The sequence below is a fragment of the Parasteatoda tepidariorum genome, chromosome 5, assembly GCF_982258835.1.
Source record: "Parasteatoda tepidariorum strain Cologne lab strain chromosome 5, Ptep-v5.0, whole genome shotgun sequence".
NCBI classification, from domain to species: Eukaryota; Metazoa; Arthropoda; class Arachnida; order Araneae; family Theridiidae; genus Parasteatoda; species Parasteatoda tepidariorum.
The window spans coordinates 119910806-119937274 of record NC_141759.1 but is presented as its reverse complement, the minus strand read 5'-3'; the positions used below and the strand labels follow the sequence as shown (position 1 = coordinate 119937274).

The window sequence follows — 26469 nt, the reverse complement described above, 5'->3', positions numbered from 1 at the left end:
TTTGTGCCCTTCTTCTCTTTTAGTTTTAAATTTTTTTTAATAGATTAAAAGTTGTCATATGTAGAAAAAAATTGAAATGAAACAGAAGTATTTTTCTCCTGGGGGGAGGGGAGTTTTCTATTTTAATTTGGAAAATCACCAGTAAATTGGAAAAAAAGTAGTTTCTTTTTCTGAAATAATCAATTCTATTTTACTTTATTGTAGCGAATGTCACACTTTCAGAAGGATGTTCAGAACATTATCTTCTATCTCAATTAAATTTCAGAGGAAAATAACGTTTACGATTTGGAAAATAGCTTTAAAATCGAAAATAAGAGTTAAATATTAATTTTACTTGACTTTATTTTTGAAATTGTCTGAATTTCAAGAGGATTCTTCGCCCCATCACTTTAATATAAAAGGAAATTAAAATTTTCTTTTTGGAAAATAGCTTCAAAGTTATTTTTTTTCAATAAAAAAATAACAAATTTTACTTGACTTTATTATTGCAAATGTCTAAATTTCAGAAATTACAAAACACATTTTTGCCCCCCTTTCTTTTATATCAAAAGAAAGTTTTCGACCCCCTCAGTATAATTGAAGAGGAAAATGAAGTTCTCTATTTGGAAAATAGCGAAGTTTTAAAACAAGACAATTTTTTTCCCCTAAAATTTTCAACTTCACTTGATTTTGTTCTATTATTGTCTAAATTTCAGAAGGTACTTTTTCTCCCCCTTACTTTTATTTCAGAGGAAAAGAAAGTTTTCTATTTAGAAAATAGATTTAAAGAGGAATTTTTTTTTTTTAATTACCAATTTTAATAATTTTTGATTACGTTGAAATTGCAGAAGAGGTGAAACACTTTGTTCGCCCCCTCATTTCTATTTCAGAAGAAAATAGAGTGAAAATTGAAATAAAATATTTTTCTACTTTTATTTTACTTCCTACTTGGTGTATAGCTTCAAAGTTGAGAAAGAATAGTTTCTTTTTCTCTCTCTGAAATTACCTATTTTACTTAACTTCGTCTTGGAGAATGACTAAATATCAAAAGGGGCAAAGCACATTATTCAACCCTCGCTTAAGTTTTAGAGGAATGTAAAGTTTTCTATTGGAAAAATAGCTTCAAAATTGAAAAAATTTTTTTTTTTTAATGACAGATTTTACTTGACTTTATTCTTTTGTGAGTGTCTAAATTTCAGGAGGGGGGAAACACATTGTTTGCCCCATCACTTAAATTTTAGCGGGGCCTTCTGCTCTCCCCGGTACGCCACTGAGTCTGACACAAGATAGTAGAGGAAACAGCTAAATAAGATAGAAGTGCAATGTACTGAAAGTGTTAACAATCAGCTACATGCAGCTGTGCCCTTTCCCCTTCTCTGCAAAGCGTGTTTGTTCTTTTGAGAAAAGGAATTAATTCTCAGAAAAGGTCCCATTTAGCAAAATGATATTATCTAACATTAGAAAGATACAATATAATACTGCTGTAATAAAAAGCGTTAGACCCTGAAACCTATCTTCTATTTAGCAGAAGACTAATTAAAAGACGTCTTTTACCCTTCTTCCCTTTATGTTAAAGTAGATATGCAATTACAAAGAGGAAATTTTTCATCAATTCTACCTTAGCACAATTTCTTTCCTATATATATATATATATATATATATGTGGGAGATAGTGCAGCATAGGAGTAAATAATAACGATAATTTAATAAACATAACAATTTAATAGAATAAAAAGGTAGGTGGAAGGATATAGCAGTTAGCATTATTGACATGTCTCGTGAGAGCTGCCTTCTCGCAGTGGTCTCCGGAATGCATGTGACTAAGAATTAGAGTGTTCTATGGTATAAAGTAAGAGTTAATTATAAATTCGGGAGTTTCCCTTCGGGACTTCCCCTTCTGGTCTATCCGGCGCCTCTCAATGTCACGAGGATGATGCAACTTCCTTTAATATTACAAGATGGTGGATGACGCAATGTTCGCAGTTGTTACTATGGTATTGAAACCTACATCAATCGGCGATCCTGACAACAAAATGTCCTCATTTTCATCAGAATAGCTACCAGACACAGTTACCTGAAATAAAAAAGAAAAAGAACGAGAAAGCAAAGTATAAAAATATAAAAAGCAATTTTTTAATTAACTGGCCACGGTTTCATGTGGTCAGCTGAAGATGAAGTATTGTTCGGTCCATCGTGATTCCCGACTTTTAGCACATCATATCTATCATTCTTCTTCACTTTTGTGATTTGGTATGGACCGAAGAACTTGGGTCTTAATTTGAGACCAGATCCAAACTGAGTTCTCTGGATTGCAACTAAGTCTCCAATTCGATATTCGTTGGCTTTCTTTCTTCTTTTATTGTATTGTCTGCGGTTCTCTTCTTGGATCTTCAAAATATTCTTTTTGGCTTCTTCTCGAATGTTCTCTCTATCTTGGATAAATGATTCCATGTGTTCTTTCTCCAGCATTTGTAGAATTTGTAAGTCCTCTTTTGTTTTCATTTTCACTCCGGTTAAAAGCTGGAACGGTGTCATCTGAGTGCTCCGAGAAACTGTAGAATTAATGGTACGCTGTACTGTTGGAACAAATTTGTACCACTTAGTAGGATCTTTTATTGATAGTTTTGCCAGTATTGGTATGAGGATCTTATGCATTATTTCCACTTGACCATTAGCACGAGGAATGCCTGTTGTTATTTTCACATGTTCGATACCTTCATCTTGGCAATAAGTCTCAAAATCTGTTGAAGTAAACGCAGTACCTCTATCAGTAATTATTCGTGAAGGATTTCCAAAAGTTATCTGTTGAGCTTTTAACTTATCTATTGCCTCTTGACTTGACGTAGATTTGGTTGGGTAGAACCAAACAAATTTGGTAAAAGCATCTACCACGGTGAAAATATGTTTGTAGTTTTTATTAGTTGAAGGCATAGGACCAATGAAATCGATATGGTAAGTATCTAAGGGAATATTATTTTTAGGAATCGGGTTCAAAAACCCTTCTTTTTTTCCTGCCTTCCTATTTACTAATATACACTCTACACAATTACTTACAACATTTTCAACACATTTCTTCATATCTGGAAAATAATAGTGTTGTTTAAGTACATCAAGAGTTTTAGTTACACCAAAATGACCTTTAGCATGTGTAGATTTGATAATGTCAGTTTGCATTTGTTGTGGAACCACTAGTAAATAATTATCATTCTCAAGTTTATATAAAACATTATTTTTTACCACAAAATCGTCAATTGATTTATCTTCCAAAAGTTGTTTAATAGAGTTAATGTATTCATCATTTATTTGGTTAGTAACAATTTTAGAGGTTAGTTCGTCACAAGTAACATGCATAATTGGATATCTACTTAAACAATCAACGTGTTTCATTTGTTTACCTGGGCGATGTACAATTTCATAGTCAAAATCTTCCAAAAATAATGCCCACCTAGCAATCTTAGGAGTTAATTGTTTTTTACTCATAGTCTTTTGGAAAGCTGAACAGTCTGTTATTAGTTTAAATTTATTTCCCACTACATAATTTCGAAATTTTTTCAAAGCCTCAATTATAGCCAACACTTCAAGTTCATAACTTGAATAATTTTCCTCTTGAGGAGTTGTTTTTTTACTCATATAGTGTATTGGGTGTAATTTGTTATCATCTGATTGCTGAAAAAGAATAGCACCATACCCAAATTTACTTGCATCGGTATGTAATTCAAGCTTTGCTCCTTGTTTAAAAATGTGTAGTACTGGATTTTCAGAAAGTTTTTGTTTTAAAGTTTGAAATGCTGTTTTTTGTTCTGGACCAAAATAAAATACACTGTTATCTCGAAGTAAATCACTTAATGGTTTAGCAATTAAAGCATAGTTAAGAATAAACTTCCTAAAATATCCGGTTAAACCAAGAAAACTCTGCACCTGTTTAGTAGACTTAGGTACAGGAAAGTTTTGAACAGCTAATGTTTTCTCGGAAGAGGGTTTAATGGTACCGTTCTCAATAATATAACCCAAAAAGTTAATTTTAGACATCAAAAATTGACATTTCTTTAAGTTTAGTTCTAGTCCATATTCGGATGCAGTTTGCAATACTCGTGTTAACCTGTTCAGTGCGTCAATTTCACTCTCTGCGGGAATAAAAATATCATCCATAAAAATGACGACAACACCTTCTCTAAGAAGATCACGAAACACATAATTGATGTACCTCTGGAATGTACTAGGGCTATTACACAACCCAAATGGCACTTTATTAAACTCATACTGCCCATCAGGTGTCACAAATGATGTGTACTTTTTACTGTCCTCGTCCACGTCTATATGGAAAAACCCATTTCTGAGATCAATTTTGTTACAAATTTTAGAACCCTGTAATTGGTCTAACACATCTTCAATAAAAGGTAAGGGGTATCTATCTTTAATTGTTTTTGAATTTAATTTCCGGTAATCTATGCATAATCTTAAGCTATTATCTTTCTTTTTGCAAAGAACTATTGGGGAGCAATAATCAGAGCAACTCTCTCTAATTATGTCTGTTTTTAACCATTCTGATATCTGATCATTTACCTTTTGTTTCTCAGAAAAAGATAAACGTCTAGCTCTTTGACATACTGGGATTTCATCTTTTAAAATAATTTTCATTGTTAACTTAGTGTCTTTAATTTTATTTGGTTTATAATTATTAATCAACACTGACAGTTCATTTCTAATACAAGGATCATTAACATGTGATAAATCAAGTTCATCATTACTATACACCTTGTTGATATTAAATAAAAAACATTCACAAGAGCAAGAATCATTAATATTGAAACAAGAACATTCATAAAAATCTTCACTCTTAGAAGTTTTGGTTTGAGTATTTACACTTGAAGAAAGCTGACCTAGTTTTATTAATTGCTCGTAAATCGTTGAATTTATTATTGCATCTACTTTAAGATCATCCGAAACAGCGGCGCTGACCTTCAACCCTGACTCATTGGGATGTAAAGACATATGGATCTGTATAAGTTTCGCTTTCCGTTCATCCCCAAAACATGACGTCAGCATTATATTAGATTGAGGAAAATCTTTTATTTTTATTTTATTTGAATTAATCACCGATATTTGAGCTCCGGAATCAATTATGGCATTCACTGGGATATTTTTATTCAAATAAATCTTAGCGTACTTCAACTCGTGCTTAAAATTATTCTCTCCAGATGGTTTGCAGGAATTTACACTAAAGCTTTGATTACTTAAGTTATCACTGGGAGGGGTACTTTTTCTTTCTGATTTATCGCTTCTGGATTCGTATGTTTTTTTCGATCTCATTTCGCAATCACGTGCAAAATGGCTGAATTCTCCGCAGATGTAGCATTTTTTCTCTGCTCTATTTTGTTTATTTATTGGTTGAGAAAAACGATCCGGCTGGTTTTTTCTGAAATAATTTTTCTCGCTTCGAAAAAAAGTGTTCTGCCCATATTTATGGGTATTGGAAACTTCTCTGTAAGGCATATTTTTAGACGTAGTGTAAATGTCTAATTCTCGAGCTAACTCGACAGGATTAAACCAATTTTCTCCCTGACGGATTAAAATATGACTGACCATCTCTTTATTTAATGTCTCAATTATTTTATCGGATATGATTAAGTTACATAATGATTTAAATGTTTCAACTTTGCGTAGTTTGCAATAATACTCAAAATGTGAATTTAAGCGAGTAGCAAATTGAATAAATGTTTCTTCTTTAAATTTTGAGGCATTTTTAAAGTTATTCAAACATTCTTGGGGAGTTTGTTGAAAATCGCGCAATATTAAAGCTTTTAATTTTTCATAATTTTTTAAATCCTCATCTTCAATGTATAACAAGATGCTGTTTGCTTTTTCACCTAGCATATTAATTAAGATTTCGGCTTTAAGCCCCTCATTTACGTTTTTCGTACTAAAAGCTCTTTCCAACGATGAAAAAAATTGATTAAAATTTTCAGGTTTCGATGGAACTGGAAGAGATAAAGTTTTAATGCTATGAATTAAATTCTCAATGCTTGTTTCAGGTGTATCATTTATTGTTTTGGGAGGGTCTATTTCAAATGCTTTGTTTTTCGCCTCTAATAAAAGCATTTCCTTTTCGAGTCTTTCTAATTTTAGTTTTTCTAACTCAACTTGAATTTCGCTTTGTTTAAGTTCCCTGTCTGCTGCCTGTACTCTTTCTTCTACGGCGTTAGTTATCAAATTTTTGACAAATTCAGAATCATTCTTAAATATTTCGGTAGATTCAATTTTTTCTTTTAATTTAACGATATTATCGCTGCTGTCTGCGATGCCTCCTATTTCCTCTAATACTTTTACTAGGTCTTCTTTCTTTGAATTTTTATACATTTTTAAAATTGAAAATTTCCTACCTTGATTGAAGAGACTCTCAGTGTCCAATGGTAATCCAATGTTTTTCGATTCGTTGATTCAAACCAGATTCGTATCCCTTTTCGTATCCAAGGATTTCACACTGCACTTCCACGGAAAAGTTGACTGCCTTGCTGATTTGCACAGGATATTCCAATAATTTCGGAAAGTTTCTGGATCAATTCTGCCCTTCGCGACAGAAGTTTCTGGATCAATTCTGTCCTTCGCGACAGAAGTTTCTGGATCAATTCTATCCTTCGCGACAGATCCGGTTATTGCTGATTTAGGAAAGTTCAGGTCTCTGCTGCTGCTTTTCTCCAGTCGCTGATTTTTTGCTGCACTTCTCCCCTCTCGATCACTATGACTCCTGAAAATTCGTGGATTCCAGCTGCTTTTGCTGCACTTTGATAAATCGCTCCTCCACGAGCGTAGAATTTCAGTGAATGTCCCCTTCTCGGGATTTCTAAAGTTGCTTGGCTGAAAAATATCCCCTTCTCGGGATTTCGAAGTTGTTGGTTAAAATCCCCTTCGCGGGATTTTAAAGTTTAGAAATAGTTACAGCTCGCCGTTCAAATTCCGGACTCGGGCCCCCATTATTTGTGGGAGATAGTGCAGCATAGGAGTAAATAATAACGATAATTTAATAAACATAACAATTTAATAGAATAAAAAGGTAGGTGGAAGGATATAGCAGTTAGCATTATTGACATGTCTCGTGAGAGCTGCCTTCTCGCAGTGGTCTCCGGAATGCATGTGACTAAGAATTAGAGTGTTCTATGGTATAAAGTAAGAGTTAATTATAAATTCGGGAGTTTCCCTTCGGGACTTCCCCTTCTGGTCTATCCGGCGCCTCTCAATGTCACGAGGATGATGCAACTTCCTTTAATATTACAAGATGGTGGATGACGCAATGTTCGCAGTTGTTACTATGGTATTGAAACCTACATATATATATATATATATATATATATATATATATATATATATATATATATATATATATATATATATATAGCACAATAAAAACAAAACCGAACTAAAAACGGAAACAAAAAGAAAACGGAAGTAAGGTAATAGGAATAATATATTTCTCTTGCGGATATAATCGTGTGAGCTGATGAAGAGATTGTATCTTTTCTTAGTTTTGTTTTCCAAATTTTAATTAAATTTGTTTTTTTTTTTTTTTTTTTTTGAGGTATTAAAAATTATGTTTTTTAAATACTTTTAAAAAAATTATTGTAAATAATTTTCTTCTCTTGTCATTATTTTTTATTTTTTTCTCAATTTTTTAGCTTATTTTATGAGTTCTATATACTTGCAGCTTATGCGCAGTTAATAAAACTTATTAATTATTTTCGTTTTTCTCTTTGTTTTTATTGTGCTATATATATAGAGGAAAAGGTGTAAATATGGGCACCCTCTTTTGTTTTTTGGATAAAGTTACTTTCAATTTGAAAATTTCTAGATTTTTATCTTTCATTAACAACTATAACAAGTTTCCTAAATGCGAGAAGGCAAAACAATGATTAACATCAATTATTTCATTTCAAAAACGACGATTTTCAAAAATCTTTTAAGAAAGCACCAGAAAAAATGGGGTGTAAATATGGGCCCTCTTCAAAAAAGCCACCAAAAATAGTTTAAAAACAGGATAAAACAATACAAAATGGTAGAGAATTTATTTATTACAGGAATAAAAAAAAATTATTTACAGAAATCGCAAACATAACTGGCTCTTTCACCCCCGGCACAATGCCCACATTTGGCACATAACGTATCTTACCCACACCTCTCCTCGAGTGTCTTCAGAGAACTTTCCATCACAAAAGCTGCAAGTTGCATCGCTTGAGTCTGGTTTATCCCCACCGTTGACATTTATTAGATTCGTATCATCATCGCTGTAGATAAGAGGAGGGCCATCGAGTCTGATGAGTCCGATGATGAATCGTATCGTTGCGTGGGCCGAATTTTCTTTTTTTGAAGGCCTTTCGTCTTCCCACCCTGCCCTCTGGCCGGTCTCTTACCCCGGGAAAACTCAAGGACGTCCTCTTGAGAGCACTTGTCAAGCGTCTTGGTCAACTGATCCTTGTATGGTATTCCGGTGATGAGGCTGGACCTTGCTGCTTTGCGTCCACGAGTAGTGGTTATCTTCTTAATGTTGGGAACAGGCGATATGTCGAACGGAGAAATTTCACTTGAAGTTCCCGGGGAACATTAAGGTATTTCAGCTGCCTTATCAATTAGCATAACTAGAGCCTGATGTGCTAAACTCCACTAAAAAATGTTGGTGTAATTATGGGCACCCTTTAAATGGGGGCCCATATTTACACCAATCCCACCTAAGAAAGATGGCCACTATCACAAGTAACCTAAAAGCGTGCGTGACTAAAGGTGTGCTTCAAAAAATAGCTTAAGATCTCCGCTTTCCTGATATCACTGTCAAATTATTTTTAACTGAACATAAGTACATGAAAAGAAAACGATTTCACATACCTCTCAAAAGTTTGCAGTCCAGAATAAACACCAATTTGCACAATAACTCACGCTGCATCCACACTACTTGAAAAAATGGTTTCAACTGCTCTGTACAATCTTATATTAGCAACTGGCGCCATATGCAGTCCTTGCCGCCAGTCTTCAGTACCTCCCGTAGCTACTAGGGAGGGGTGCCCATATTTACACCTGTGCCCATTTTTACACCTTCTCCTCTATATATATATATACAATTATAGTACTTAATCACTTTATTTGGAAAAAACATGATGTGCCTCGGCGTAGTTACTGTCCTGGTTTATTGTATTACAGCAAGAATAAGAGTCCGATATATTAAAAAAAGAAAAACCTTGTAACCTTTTAACCTTGATTTGATAATGGAAAAGCAAACTTTCTGTATTTTTTTTCTTTATAGCCTTTTTATTTAATTCATAATTTGTCAAATAAAATCTGTTTGATGTAATAAGGAACGCAGTAAATGCTTTTACTTTATATATATTTAATAATAGGATAATATTTTGTGTTATCCAAAATTCGATACAGCAGTTTATCACAGGGATGGAAGGCTTCTGAGAAAAATGGAAAAATCCTTTTTTTTCCACTAGATTTTTAAAACTTGTCAATGTTCTAAAAATGTAATATTTTGGATTGTCAAATTATTACAAGAAAGAATGATCCTCAGGAGAAAATGGGTTGAGCTTCTGCAGGTGTGCTATTGCCTTGACAACCATGACTTTCGCTGTAGAGTTAAAAGGATGAGGTTCTTGGTGCAGTTTTGTTTCGACTGCCGATGTTTGATCCAGTGTTTTCCGCCTTGGTGCGACGCATATTAAATTTGGGCATCCGAATATTCTAGTTCTCTCAACTCAGCTAGTTCTTATTATTGGCCGTTCTTGTCTGTGCACATATTTGCTTTTTGTGTACTTCTCTTTTTCACATTGTATCACTCAGTATCGTAAGATGAATGTATTTTAATGCTGGAAGTCAATTTGAAAAACAAACACAAAGTGCGTACGATCGCTGCTGCTGAAAAAAATAAATTCAAGTTTGGTTAAATAAAACAGTCAGTGACTAAACTGTTAGTAACTATCTATCCGAAATATCAGATGAGGTAGAGATGTTTTAATTTAAAATGATTTGACTTTTAAATGATGATTATTAAGCCTTACATATATATTGCTTAGTTTTCTTTAATATAGTAGTGATCAAAGACGTTTAAAATTATATTTAAGAAAAATATGTAAGTTTTATTCTCTAAATGCATCTGCCACTTTTAATATAAAATAAAATGCTCACGGCAGAGTTAGAAGTTATGTTTTTACATATCTTATTGATATCACTGTATTACGTAGAACAATATCCTCCATCTCACAGTGTCTGAGTTGTGAAAGTTCAGCTTTTTATTATTTATCCACTCTCATGCTTGTTATCAGATCTATTAAATGTTAATATATAATGTTTCCACAATGACATTGACAGCTTTATTAGTTTTGCATAAAAATCTTATGGGAACAGCGATATTAAATAAGTGAAGCAAATAAAATTTTTAATATTGTTATTTTAGTAGAATCTCTTGCTCAACAGATACAATTTACATAGTGTTACATTACAGGCATATTAACACACATATATTATTTTACTTATTACTGGTATAATAACCAATTTTGTTTTATTTTTAAAATTATTTACTTGTATTTTTTTCTGATTTAAAAGAATTATTTGATTAGTTTTATGTATATATAATTTAGCTTGGTTTTTAAACTTCAAGTTTAAAACTTGTTTATTTTTTAAATCACTACTATTATTACAGATCATTCAAATAAGCAAGGTAACAACAGATGAACAAAGAATGAAAGTAAGGGGCAGGATAAGGCAAAGATAGATCAATTATTAACCTGGAAAAAAATCAAAAAAGGTGTGATTCTGTTCCTGTTGAGCTCTCAGATATTAATAAATCTAAAAGTAGTGATAAACATCGCTCTTCATCCTCACCTTTTCCCTTAGCCATCTCAGCTCCTAATCAAAATGGAGATAAAAAGGAATGAAATAGAAATTCACGTCATGAATCGAAGGTCAGCATTTATTTTGTTTCATTTCTTTTGTTGTTTTTTTTTTTTTTTTGCATTTAATTTACTCATTTTTATCATTTTTGTTATATTTCATGATTATCTTGTTTTGCTTTAAAACAGTTTAATTATAATATATATTGTCTATCAGTTGGTGGTTCAGCAACATTTTTCTAAATGAGAAAAATAGTTGTTAATTTTTTTTTTCATTAAGTATTTGCTGAGACATAATTTAATTTGTCTGTAGGAAATTGCTAATGTGCTTATCAATGGTTAGTTCATTAATCAAAAGATGTAGTGCAACAAAGCTTTAAAAAACATTTTAATTTCGAGTAAAAATTTATTTGATTATGCCGTGACTTAGCAGTTAAAAAGTTGGCATGGTATACATTGTAGTTTTAAAAGTTTCTGCTTTTTGAAAAAAAATTAAATTCATGAGATTGAGCCGTTAGCCTTGTGAGCTCCTAACTTGAAGGACTAACGTGTTCTTCTTTGTCTGGTGTCTCCCCTCTAACCTGTCCAATTTGATTGACGCTGCTGATTGCTAAACTTAAATTAACCTCATTGTTCATGCTATTTAGACTTAATTAAACATTCTATAATGTATGGTAATGTTGTGCATCAGCATTAATGTTTGCAGAGCTCAATACTTAAGTTTTTTCTATGCTGAACATTAAAATAACAATGTTATTTTAAAAAGTTTTTCCTCAGTTTCATTTTTTTAAAAAGAATAATTGTAATTATATCAAACACTGATTTAATAGTATCTTTCATGAATTTAAAAATCTTCTTTCTAGAAAATAGGAAAAATTGTTAAAACTTTTAAATTTGTTTGAGCAGACTTTAATTTTATTATTAAGTTTTTAACTGTTAAATCGAGACTGGGCTGCGATCTTGATTCTGTCCTGCACACTTAAATAGAGTAGAGTAGGGAACAGTTTTAGTAGTCATTTTTGTTACTGTCAGTTGTTTTAAGGATGTCAAATTTTTGTGGCATGGTTTGTTACTCTAATTTATGTATTAATAATTTTAAAAAAATTACATAATATTACTTATATTCCTAGCTGAAAAAATGCTATTTGTTTGCAATAAAGAGTGTTCTAAAAATCACCCAATCTTTGAGTTTTATGTCATTTGATTAATAAAATGCGGATATTGAAAATAAAATGCCAGTGCAGTGGAAAGTTCTGGGTTTAGACTATTAAAATTTCACACGCGCTATTACAATGCAATTCTAGGTTTTTTTTTTTTTTTAAATCACAATTTTTGGTTTAAAACTTGTGTTTTCAATCAAAATTATTTCTTGCTTGATTTATGGAACACACTGTAGTAAAACAGTATTACTCTTGTAATAGCAATAAAATCTGCTTAAACGTGTAGCTGACTAGAAGCATATCTGCTATACTTTAAATTCCAGGGATTTTAAATTTTCTCTCCTTTTTAATTGTGTTTAGTTCTGACAACTAAAGCTCTTTTGTTATTTACGATTTTGTTATTTTGTTATATAGGAAGCGATCGGAGTTCATCAAGCAGTGACTGTGATCGAGGTCCTGGACTCAAAGCTCTCCTGGTAATATAGGGATGACCACTAGCACGTTCCATGGGTGTTGTACCTGACCTCTTGCAGCAGCATGCTTCAAACACATCTGATCATCAGTCTTCACCACAGCATAGGCTTCAAGACTCAACGATATCAGATGAGGTATTACTTGTGATTTTTATAACTGTTGTGTTACTAAAATTAAAGTAAGACTTAATTATTGTGAACGAGTTTGCTTTTTTTTTATATACTTTTAGCTTTTTTAAGATAACTATGTGTGAAACCATCAGAATTAAAGCTATCAAAAACCTTAAGAATTGCTTTTATGTAATGGTATGACATTAATTTGATATTTTAAATAGCTGTACTTATGAGAAAAATTGTATTGAAAAATTCCTCTTTTGTTAAGAATTCAAATTATTTAAAGCAAAATTTTCACTATTATTATGCACTATTATCTAAAATAACCAGTGTATATAAATAAACTTTTAGTATTGACCATAGTATAATAAACAAACGTTCTTCTGAAAACTCTTTTTATGAAATTACTGACTAAAATTTATATTTTAACACAGATTTTTTAAATTGAAGTAAGAGTTAATTTTGAACTATAATCTCAATTTAAACATTATTGTTAACTATATTACTATATTTAAATGTATATATATTTTAAACTTTAAAATGCACGCATGAGTTAATATTTAATATATTATATATATATGGTAACTAATAAAGTTCTTGCTGTCTTTGCTTTGCCATTGAGTGAAAAGTAAATTAGTGTGTAAAGTGGTCAAAAATCCTGTCGGAGCAGGAATATTAGTTGTTTTAAAAGCAGGTACACCATGTGCTGCTTATCACTAGCTGCATGAAAACTCCGAATATATCAAGTGTCAGGGGATAGTGCTGTGAATAAGCATACTGTATGGCATTGGTTTCAAAAATTAAGGTCTGTTTAGAAGAAATTTGGGTCCATTAACGAACCCTTCACAAAATATTTTAACTTAAAAACGGACCCTTCACAGATTTGTTTATCTTCATTATTGTTTCGCTAATAGAATTAACCCTTCCCAAGAAGGGGGGAGGGAAGGAGAAAGACAAATGCAAGGAACTAAGTATAGACTAAATACCAAATATTTGTGTGTTGCATTTCTAACAATGTTACAGAAACGAATCTTTCACAAAATGTCTGGACACATCCCTGGAAACATCTAGTTGATTTGTTACTTGATACATTTATTGCACTTAAAATATTCTTACTTGTTTTTTAAGCATAATATTTTTTTTTAAATTTTTTTCCTTCTGTTTCCCCATTTCTTTAATGTCACCCCTGCAAAATATTAGTTAGAATTGAGAAATTCGTTTTTTCCTATTGTGACTTGTATAACTAGTCATTCAATATATATTTTAATTAAGATATTCTTGTGACTGAAACATTAATAATTTTTAAAGTTAATTATCAGAACCCACATGTGCTATTAATAAGTGATTTTCTTTGATATAAAATATTCGCTAAAATTTTATGTCTTTCTATTTGAGAGAGTTATTCTTTTTAAGTAGGAATTGTGATAATTTTTTTTGTTTGTTTTTAGAATTTATAAATAACATTTTAAATGGAACAGCATAATATAATATTCTAGTTTTAAGTCTCATTAAAATTTTCTGTATGGTTATCTTTTTTAATAGTAATTAGTTATGTTATTGGAAAGATATTACTTTTAGCATTCACTATAACATACGTAGCTACATATACATTCATTACATAACTTTTGTTGAAAATATTGAGTTTTTATTTTAACTGAAATGAAAAGTAATATTACTTATGTATAAATTTGACATTCGCTTTAAATATTCTAAAGAAATCAGTAGAATAAAAGTATCTTAATTCTTATTGCAGATATATCAGGAAGTAAGTGTTAAAATTTTTTTTTATGTTATTGCAATTGCACTAAATGTTAAAATAAAATCACCACTTTTTCTAAAATAAGTATTGGCTTTGTTTGTTGTGCTAATTTTAAATAATACAGTATGAATTAATATTTATAGTTTCTTGATGTTTGCTTTTTATATTGCTTTATTGTCTGTTTATCTCTTAGTTTTATTTTTCTAATTGAATAACTTTATTCTTTTATGTAAGAGTATAGGCAAGCTGTTGGAAAGGCTCCTCCTCAACTACAACACAAACAGCGCTCTTTTCTCATATTTGGGTTTGGTGGTGGTACTGGACCCTCTCAATCTCCAAGAAAAGAGAGCCATCATAGTGTCAATGTTACACCAACATCGCACAAGTCATCTTATGACACTCCAGAAATAAGAAAGTGCAATTCAACTCTGATATCCTATGTACTGCCTTATGGAGTGAGAATCTAGCACTTTTTTAAAAATATTTTCTCCCTCTCTTTTTTGATACACAATTATTTAGCGCAAAGTAAATTATGTAAATATTTTTCCTGAAACCTAAATTCTGTTACAGGGTTCCTATAAAATGCTTATTAGTTCTTATTTCATTCCTCATAATGTGTTCATTTCCTTTTGAAAACAAAATCCTTTTTCTCAAGCATCTAAAGTTTATATCCAAATTACCTGATTTAGTTTTAGTGCTAGATTAGTGATAAAATTAGGTGTGAATTTTTTAAAAAAAATAGTGATACATTTAGAGCAAGACTGAATAAATTGTAACCCTTTATATTGACATACGTTTGTATGTACTCCCATATTTTAACTGCTGGATTTTTGATAAAGAGAAAGACTATACATATTTTAAACATTTTTGGATGGCATTGTTTTGTTTATTTTAAAAACTAGGCTTTTAACTATTGATATTTTTCAGGGCTCGAAAAACCGCCCGTCCTCGGTGGTCAAAAATTCCCCGCGGACAACGAATTTCTCGAGTCCGCTCGGACGGCCATTTTATAGTTACTGTTCGTGATACATTTTAAATTTTTGTTATTAGAATTGATGTTTTCTTTGTTTGGGAGTACTGCAGCGGTTGAAAGGGGCTTTTCAGCAATGAACTTACAAAAAAAAAAAAAAACACATTACGTACTAGTCTTAAGCAAGAAGCGTTAAACACAATTATGAACATCTATCTAAATGGAAAACCCTTTTCAGATTTCTGTGCAGAAACCTCTGTAAATCATTGGCTTGATTGTGGAACTGGCAAACATCATATTTGATTCATTTAAGAAACGCAGTACCCTCGGATAAATTGATATTCCAGATAACTTGACCTTTGTCATTTAAATTATTTCATAAAAGAAATACTAGGTTACTATTAGTAACCTAGTGTTTCTTTTATTACTGTATAATGTAAGTATTTGTAATCCAAGTGACTACTAATTCATTGTGCAATTTTTATAAATGTTTATAATTAATAAGAGAAAATTATATTTTTATTTACTTAGAAGCTTCGAGGTTTGACTGTATATACATAAAATTTATAAATAAAAGAAAATAGAACTACAAGTATGCTACGAAGCATAATAAATAACAGTTTTCTTCTTTCTTTTTCTTAAATTTGTGATAAGTTAATTCAAACTGAGAAGCAGTGCATAGCTGAATAAAATTTTGATACAGTGTTAACTTTAACGTGCGCCAAATAAAATACTTATCTAATATTTCTTTTGAATTATAAACATAAACACTTCACATAAATTTATGGACACAAATACAAAATTGAGATACCATAACACTTATGTATTAAATTCATATTTACCTATTTTAAAATGGATAGCACCTTGAAGATCTACATTTTTTCAACCACTTCTTTTTCCAATCTTAAATATGATCACAGTTTTGCTAAGTAAATTGTTTTCATTAACTATAAAAAAAAAGAATGGACATAAAATTAAGTTCATAATATAGCAACCACTTTTTATTTACTTAAATATTAAATTAAATTTTAAAAAAACTCATTTCAACAATTTTTTTTTTTGGCTTTAATGCTTTTATAATGAACTTGGGGTACAGGCTTTTCATTAAGCTTAACAATAACTTTTAAATAATTTACCACTAATATAGCAACCACTAGTAAAAATGGTCGGAAATACATTTTTTTAGACCTAAATAATCAAAAATACAAATTTAGGGATAAGTGTAAAATAAAAAATAATAGTTTGATAACTTAGTGCTAACTCTATACTATTGACAAACATGTAGTGAGCATTTATGCAAAATTTCAATAAGATAAGGCAAACAAATATTTAAAATATCACACTTACCAATAGAGAAAATAACGTAACAGGTTTTGAGATGCAGTAACTGCACTTATATTTAAAAAAGAATGAAACGGGGAAGAGAAGTGTAAAAGAATGTAAATAAAAATTGCTGATGAGTTAAGAAAAGGGAATTAAATACAGTTATCATTCATAAATTAAATCACTGACTCATTAACCTTTACTATTGAGAAAAAAATAAAATAGCTGCAGCCAAATTTAAAAAAATAAATTAAATTCCTAAAATATTTAATGAGATAAACATATTTAAAAAATATTCATCATTTATAAAATCAAACAAAAAAGTGGAGCTAAAATATGGAAAAAATAAGTAAAATAAAAACCAGTTTGTGCTTTTTTTTTATTTTATTTAGACACAACAAAAATAGTGAGTACATTTAATTAAATTTGTTAACTAACTATATTCTCAAGATTTGAATGTCAAAGATAAATTTGACATCAATTCCAATTTGACTCTCAATGAAATAATAAAAGTTATAAAAACTTTTACAAGCCTTCAAAGAGCTGAATCTTTAAAATGCTGCTTATAAAATAACAAAATTTAAAAAAAAAAATTGAAGCTAATTTTTTAATAATACATCACATTTAAATTAAAACCATTAAAATTAAACAAAAATACAGAAATTAATTTAGTCTTTGTAGTATTTGTAAAGTTTAATTTTGAAACAGTTTTTTTTATTTAAATGTAGAATACCAGTTAATAAAATTAGCCACTTAATACAATCAAACTTCCTAAGAACGAATGATGCTTAATTAAGTGACAGGTACTGTATATTATTAAAAGACAAGTCTTGCTGCAGCTCCCTATAAGAAGATGGGTTTTTAAAACTTTTATAACTTCTTCTCTAACTAGGACAAAAAAAAAAGTTTGGGAGAGATTAAAACGAATTTTCATTTAATATTGAAATCTGAAATTTAATGATTTACTCATAATAAGCTTAAAAGGATATTTGGTATCTGTTAATAATAAAAAATAAATGAAATCAAATAAAAATTAATTACATTGATTAAAATCAAAAGCTGCATCATAAAATATGCATTAAAAGCTATTTCAGTTTCTCTACAGCTAATAAAAAACAATTCATTAATAACTGAAATAAAGCTGTAAGGAATATATAAAAAACAATCCCGAACTTGAATATGTGTTAAACTCATAATACACTAGCTAATACTTACTCCATCAGTTCTTAATATTTTACTCCTCAGCCATGAGAGGTAATATACGCATACTCTACATTTTTCGCCAGACACTGTGACAAGAATATTTTGGCCTTCTAGGACTTTCATTTGCCGAAATTTTCTCCTCGATATTAACTGCTACACCTTACCTTAACCACTACGGTCAAGAAGCATGAGTCCATTCTCAGTACCAATCAATAGATTTACTCCTAAGTAACAACAGTTTAAATTAAAAAAACAATAAAATAAATTTTAGCTACAAAATTAAGTTCAAAAAGAAATTAATATAAAAAATTATAATTCCAAGCAACAGTCTGATAAAATATTGCTATCAGCAATGTAAAAATTCCACCTAATGCTTAAGTCACAGTTAGTAGCACATACAAATAAATAAGTAAATTATACAATGCAATGAGTTTAAACCAGCTTTTAATCTATTTTAATAAATGTTGATCTGCTTTAATTCCAATTAATATCAACAAATTACTAATTAATTTTCTTCGACAAAATAATTAATAATTTTATTATGCCATATTAAAAATTTAATGACCTTGTTCGTTACCCACGAGAAAACTCAGAAGGATACACAATAAAACATTTAAACATCGTATTGCAATAATAATGAGTGAAAATTTATTAATAAATTAATAACGTAAGGTTTACTGTTTACTTTTCACACTAAAAATAAACACCATCAAAGACTTTAAAATTATTAAAAAAAATATTTCACTATTGAATGCTTGACTTTCAAACAAATGGCATGTTTTTACAGTTTTTTTTTTATTTATGTTGATTGTTTTTGCAAGCAGCAGAAACAATCATCGCCTGGTAAATTACCTTGAAAAGGCAAGATCCGCTGTTTGAAGTGAAATTATTTAGTTGTAAGTGAACACATTTATTTAAGAATGTTGAAATAACAATCATATTTTAAAATAAAACAATTTAATTTGATAACTATCAATGAAAATAATAAAATTATTAACGAAGTTAAACTCATAAAATCTATATAAAAAATATCAGGGTTCGAAAAAGCTCAGAAATTTTAACCGTCCCTGAGGACGGCTTGTCCAACAATGTACCCGTCCTCTTTGAAACTAGCACATACTAGCTAAAAATCTTAGCTCCACACGTATTTATCTCTAGAAATGCAGTTCAGTAATATCAATTTCTTGGAGTAACCAATGAGAGTGGTGGAGAAATAACTATTCATATTGAACAAAGGATCAATTTGGGTTTTTCAAGAAAGCATGCTTCTTTACATTCTCACTCATGAGATAGAAGAAAACTCTTTTCACATTAGAGTACAAAAGGCTTGTTTCCTGTAATTCTCAACAACAATGCTCTCTCAACAGATTTAATTCATACAACTCATTAATTTAATTGCTGTAATTAATAACTCTATAACAAAGTAGTTTTGTTACCTGTTCAAGGGGAACTGAATTTTTTGTTCACATTTAAAGTAAATTTTTTTCCAAGTTCAATGAAATTTAAGTGCACCTTAAAAGATATTTCATGTTAAAAGTACTTTAAAGTATTATGTACGTATTCAATTTGGCAGGGAATAAAAAATTAGTTCATGTTAAACAGGGGTTAAAGGTGGTATTTCTTTAATTCAGGTTTGTAAAAAGTGCATAATTTTCTATATTTTAAAAAGAGATTTTTCTTTTCTTTGCCGTGTCGATTGTCGTTCTAAATTACAAAAAAAAAAAAAGGCACGATTTTCACATTTTTCTCTGCAATATTTATCAGAAACTAGTTACTTTATCATGATTGCGTAATTTTTAAAAAAAATGTTCTTGAATTTTATTATGATGATTTTGAATTTTTTAAATTAATTTTGATTTTTTTAAAATTTTATTATGTTTATAAAGTAAGAACTTTAAACAATAGAAAAAGAAATATTTTTATTACTGCACAGACCCTAATTAGAGTACTTAAAATGTATATAAAAGGTGCTTATTTTTTGTTAAAAAATCTGGCTTAGCACCCTGTTAAAAAAATTATGTTTAGCATGTTCACGTTAAAGAGGTACCACTGTGTATTTATATAAAAATAAATATTTTCTTGAAAGAAACTGCTTGCAGTGTTTATATTTAGACTATTCATTTTAATGACTCAAACGGTGATAAATTCTTGTGAAGTGTCTACTTTTGACAAAAGTATGATTTCTTTGTTTAGTGATGTTAATATTAAAAACTTTATTTTGAATTTTATATTAACATCAATTCTAATATGTATAATCTTGAACATAAGTCCATTTCAAAGTATAACAAATATTATTTATAAACCTGTTTGTAGGTTTTTCATTAGACTACTTATCACACCATTGTAATGATGATTAATTCTAATTAAGAGTCCAGTTCTTACCAAAATATGATTTCTTTATTTTATAATTTTAAGAACTTAATGAGCAATATATCACTACTATACCAAAGAGTGACTGTTTTTATAATTTTTTTCCAGTCAAATTTGAAAGAATAAAGTTCCTTGTGATCGCCTTGAAAGAAAGCCTAGAAATTTATTAATGGGCACCAATACCGTATCACAAATTCATGGCCTTCAAGTCTTTTGCAGACTTAGCTCACCGGCATGCTCTAATAAATATGACGATTGAAGAGTGTGTTTGGCTCTAAGTAGTGTGTGGTTCTACTGAAGGTTTTCATGCTGTAGATTTGGATTCTGGTGCTGTCTATGATATTTATATACCTGCTCATGTGAGTAAATTATTTTGATATCCTTCTGAGTTTTAATGAATTTTTTTGTAACTGATGTTTGAGTTTTCTGTGGGTCTCTAAACTATGATCTGGTGATAGATCTTCATATCTGACTCGCTACCATTTAATATGATCATATGGTATTTATTTGAATTGAAGCTGCACTCCAAATTTTGAGCATGTATTTGTGAAAAATAAAAAGTAGCGTAGAAAGGTTTATTGATAACAGATATATATGAAATTAATAATAGGAAGCAATAATAAGTGAATGATTGATTAAATTAATTGTTCACTTCTTAATTTTTCACCATTAAAAACTTTTGAATAGATTAAATACACACATGAAACTATAATTGTTCTAACTGTATCATTTGTTATGCAGACAATGATGTTTAGGATAGATTGAACACTGAAGATAAACCTATGGAACGTGACTAGTGCAATGACCAGAATGGACCGTTACATTTTTCCATTTGAAAGGGGTAAAAACTAAATTTCCTCCATTCAGCAAATTTTTACGCCTTCGACTCTAAGTTGCATTGATTTTCAGTAACATTGAAAAGAAAAGGGTGGCTTATATTGGAATAAATATGGTATTTTAAAAATTGCAACTTCAGTAAACTTAAGAAAATAATAATCCGAAGAAATACAATGACTATCCTTATACAAAGATCTTTTTAGACGTGCCAAAATTTTGAGGTGTCACACAAATTCTTATCACCAAGATAAATCATAGAAAACAAGATAAATCATAGGAAAAATTCATTGGAGTTAATTTCGTTGGATTTGATGACAATTTTCAATCTGTAAGAGAGTCAAGGAAATGTAAATTTTATGCATGAAGTTTTGTATTTTATTTTTGCTGATAGTTTGCATTTCAATAACTAAATTTTTATTTTACATAAAATTAACTTTTTTTAATCTTTTATTTGGTTTACTCCAAAGTTCTTTTCTTTAAATTAAATGACAGTTTTACATTTTAAAAGCCTTATAGTCACTGTTAAACATTTTCTGCATCTATTTACACTTCTTTAAGCACCTTGATGATTTCTTAATTGAATAATAATATTTCCGTTGATCTTTTTCTTGTGCTCCTTTTGGATAGTTTCGCGATCAGGTATGTTTTAAATATGAATACATTATTTAGCTTTTAGTAGGCTTCATGCGCTCTAATCCTAATTTTTGATGCAGATAAAAATGTCATTGCTGCTTGCTTTTAATATATTTCTTATAAAATAATTATTTCGTAGAGTATTTTGAACCTGGTTTTATGTTATTATCCTGATATCAAGAATATAGGCTCGTGTAATAATATCATTAACTATTGCTGAAACCTAATACAAATAATATTAATTCAAAACTGACAAGAATGTAAGAGCTTGGAAAGGGTACTGATATGAGCAGACTTCAGAAAGAAATGTGTGTTCTTGGAAATGTCGCTTTTCGTAGATAGCAAGCAGTCTTCAACTGATTTTGAGGATGAGTTGATGATTGTATACTTCCAGGCGTAATACTGGCATGGAGTTCCTGCTGTGGAATGCGAGGTTAATCCTTTGAAACATGCGTGATTGTGAGCCATGAAACTGTTTTGAAGACAGAAGACATCTGTACTATTTGCAAAGCAGATTACTCCCTGCGTGTCAACTAATGCCAGACCACTTCAAATATGTTATTCATTGATGAATCATCCATGATAACACATGATGCCCAAAAGAACATACGCCTTCCAATTAAAGTTTTCCATTAAACTTTAGGCAGGTTTTAAACACAATAACTTATCTGGGTTATACACTCTACCAGGTTATTTAACTGTACCCGCACCATCTTTCTACAAGATGTCTTTCATGAACTTTTGGTTGATGTTTCTCTGGCTGTTGACTCCCGAATGTAGTTCCTCCAGCTCACGTTCCTGAACTGGCCACCGCATTCTCCACATTTGACGTGCTTGGATTCTTTATGTGAGGTCAAATATAAAGCAAGTAACCTGTACAATCAATAGTCTTGAAGCATCTAAAGCTCTGGTTGCCACTGAAAATGTGTTGACTGTTTTTGCTAATGTACACCAATTCATGTGCCACTTCTTTGAATCTTGTTGATGCTCGCTCTATCAAGTAATTCTATAATTTGATTGTAAACTGGTTGCAAGCTGTTAGGAACTGTTAATAAATCTGTTAATATTAGGAACTGTTAATAAATCTGTTAATATTAGGAACTGTTAATAAATCTGTTAATATTAGGAACTGCTAATAAATCTTTTATCTAACTTGTTTTTATCAATTACTTGGGAGTAATACTGCATTACATGCTAGCACTTTTAACACTGCATTTAAGCATATATTGTACATTCCTATACAAAATCAGTTTATTTAGGTCACCTCTAGCTGCCTTCACATTTTTGACGTATACTTTTGAACCATCCTGCAATCTTATGACTTCCCCTAAATAAACTGATAATTTTCTGATCAAATACTAGTTTTCTTACCAAAAAGTTATTCTTGATAGAGGACTTTGCGAATTAGCTAAAAATAAACTTTAATTCTTATATTTAAAGAGCTGACTCAGTTATTCAATAATTTAAGCAACTTTGGGTGTAATAATTCAGTAAATCCTTTGACTGAAAAGTAATGAAAAGTGGATTTTGAAGCAGAATAGGAATGGAAACTTCATTAAGTGTTGCAATTTATTTTGCTACATTTTTCTACTACAACCCTAATCTATACAATTTTGAAGCTATTTGTTATAACACTCTTTAAGTATAAACCTCTAATATAGATAGTTCTGCTTTAACCTTTTTCTGGGGAAGGAGTGGCTGTGGAATGTGTTTTAGTAACTATGTAACACATTCTCATAAGGGTAAAAAATGTTTTCTACATTTCCCACCTACTTTCAAATATCAATTATAAGTTTGGGTATACATCTACTATTTTCTTTCCTGCTTTTTTTGTAGTTAATTTAAATTTTGCAAATTTTTTTGTTTACAAAAATATTTTAAAGTTAATTTTCAAAGATAATTTCTTTATTGCTATTTTAATTTAGCTGTAACTTCATTCATGATTTTGGCTATATAAGGATTTCAAAGATTGCGGATTTTGAAATCGTAATTTATAATACTGTATTTTTTATGCTTTTTTTTTGTAATGAACTCATAAATGATATTTTTTTCTTCATAATCTTTTTTCTTTTGTGACAATTTTCGTGTTCCTCCCCTCTCATTATGCTACATACAGTTTAATTTTAAGTTAGTTTTTATGAAGTCTAATAATATCTCGTTGGTTTATCTTCATAAGATCGAACTAAATTTTTGTGAACATTAAAATTTCATAACTGAATTTAACAAAAAAAAATAATTTCTATTATAGTTTCTACATAGCTTCAGTAAGATGGATTCTTTTATGAAATTTGGTACAAAAGGAAAAGGACATGATGTTTTGAATATGTATATTTTATATGAATCATTTGCAACTGAAGCACAATAGTTGAAATATTTATGTATTACTTGTTGGGGACCTATTTTAAAAGAAAATTCTTTGGAAATCAAACCACATATTTGATTCGAACTAAGAGATTAGAGGGTTAAGGTTCTGAGTGATATGCTATAAATAAATTAGAAACTGACTAAAGCATATTTTTTTAGAGTTAGTGATTTAAATTACGATATATGCTATTTAGAAAATAAAATTAAATTAAGAATGTTGTATTAATTTTTGTCAATGATTAACCAAGTTATTGTAGTTAATAGTTTTTTTTATGTATTGCACAATTTATTTAATATAATATTGTAAATAAGATTAAGGAAATTTATTTGATTAAATAATTTTCAATAGTAACGACCATTCTTACTGAGAAGAACTGATCAATCAAATTAGCCGGGAATTATAGTAGAATTATCTTCGTTTCCCCCTCTTGTTTTTATTGTTATTATCATTAATAATAAAAACATAAAACCGGCAAATAAAGTGGTAAAAATTATTTATCATTGATTGAAGTGACATATTTTCATAAGTTGAAAAGATTTAACAATTCTAAAGATAAAACATACATTCAAATAGTTATATTTGTAGTTAAATTTTATGTCTTTAAATTTCTTCTGTTTTTACTCAGACTTATTGTAGAACAGTGACAAATTGTTTAAAATTTGTTTTAATATAAATATGTTGAAAACAGCTTGTAAAATCTTTTTGATGGAAATTAAACGAGAAATGCTTAATAAACGTATTAAATTTACAAATATTAACTGTAATATATTAAATAGTTAAGCTTATAAAAATATGCTTAACAGAAAATTCACCAGAGGATCAATTGATGAATATAAGAGTGCACGAAGAGAGGAAAAGAAAGTACACAAAGGAAAAAAGAAAGCTTACTGGGAGAACCAATTTAAAGAAGTCGAATCTCTTAGGACCAACCATGAAAGCAGAGCTTTTTATCGGGTCATCAATGAGGGAAGAAGAGACTTTAAACCAAGGATCTCTCTTTGTAAAGATGAAAATGGAACTATTGTTAATGAGAGAAATAAAATTATGGACAGATGGGTTGAACACTTTGACCATTTACTTAACTCCAATGAGTCAAGTGAATTAAATTTTACGGTCAACAATATCAATGATACACTGGTTGACACTCCGACCCTGGAAGAGGTACAACACGCTATGAACAAGCTGAAATGTAATAAAGCGGCAGGACCAGATAATATCCCAGCTGAAATTCTAAAATATGGTGGGAACGCTATTGTGAACAACATCTGGAAAATTATTCTATCTAGTTGGGAGAGAGAGATATTACCTACTGAATGGAAGTTGAGTATTTTATGTCCAATACATAAAAAAGGGGATGTATTGGACTGTCACAACTATAGAGGAATAAGTCTGTTATGCGTTGCCTATAAGGTCTTCTCAAATATCCTATTTGAACGTCTGTCTCCCATTGTAGACAGCGTCATAGGTGACTATCAGTGTGGCTTCCGCAAAGGAAGGTCCACAGTTGACCAAATCTTCACCCTACGACAAACTTTGGAGAAATGTAGAGAATTTGGAATAGAGACCCATTATTTATTTGTGGATTTTAAGGCGGCATATGATAGTATTAATAGGGCTGAGCTATTAAGGACCCTATATGATTTTAATATTCCATCAAAATTAATCAAACTTGTAATGCTCACACTCACTGAAACCATTTCAACAGTACGAATTCAAGGGGAACTATCCACTTCTTTTGAAATTCATAATGGAGTTAGACAGGGAGATGCATTAGCATGTCTTCTGTTCAACATAGCCTTAGAAAAAGTTATTAGAGATGCTGGCATAAATACTACAGGTACTATATTTAATAAATCAACGCAGATTTTGGCATACGCCGATGATGTAGATATCATCGCAAGATCTAGGACAGCACTGAGTGAAAATTTTTTGGCACTGGAAAAATCTGCTAGAAAAATTAACTTAAGAGTGAATGTAGAGAAAACAAAATATATGTATTGTGGTACAAAGGAAACCATCCCTAAATTGTTTAAAATAGATTCTTTTAAATTTGAATCTGTAAAAAATTTTACTTATCTAGGATCAGAAATAAACTGTCAAAATGACATCAATCCCGAAATTAGAGAAAGAATAATCGCAGCCAATCGCTGCTTCTATGGTTTAAGATCATTATTGAAATCTCACTTAATAAAAAGAAAGACTAAGATCTTACTTTATAAGGTATTAATCAAGTCAGTTTTGACTTATGCTTCAGAGACATGGACTTTAACAAAAAGGGAAGAAAAGTTATTAGCAACCTTCGAAAGGAAGGTCCTACGAACCATCTTTGGCCCTATACTCGATAAAGACAACTGGAGGAAAAGATATAATTTTGAAATATATAGGATCTTTGATGGCGACGATATCATTAAA

At 30.1% G+C, this 26469-nt stretch overlaps 1 protein-coding gene across 6 annotated transcripts in view; it reads left to right on the top strand.

Moving 5' to 3' along the window:
• The window catches only part of LOC147810115 (dual specificity testis-specific protein kinase 2-like), a 63560-nt gene that overhangs the window by 2962 nt on the left and 34129 nt on the right, over positions 1-26469 (top strand). Inside the window, exons 1-6 of one of the 6 annotated variants that reach the window (XR_015434204.1) lie at positions 9074-9961; positions 10661-10922; positions 12425-12618; positions 14593-14811; positions 15565-15762; positions 20331-20581. The gene's annotated coding sequence lies outside the window, so the exon portion shown is untranslated. Of the gene's footprint in view, positions 1-9073; positions 9962-10660; positions 10923-12424; positions 12619-14590; positions 15763-20330; positions 20582-26469 lie in introns of those variants that run through there. The other 5 variants (XR_015434205.1, XR_015434206.1, XR_015434207.1 and 2 more) reach the window with 5 other exon arrangements.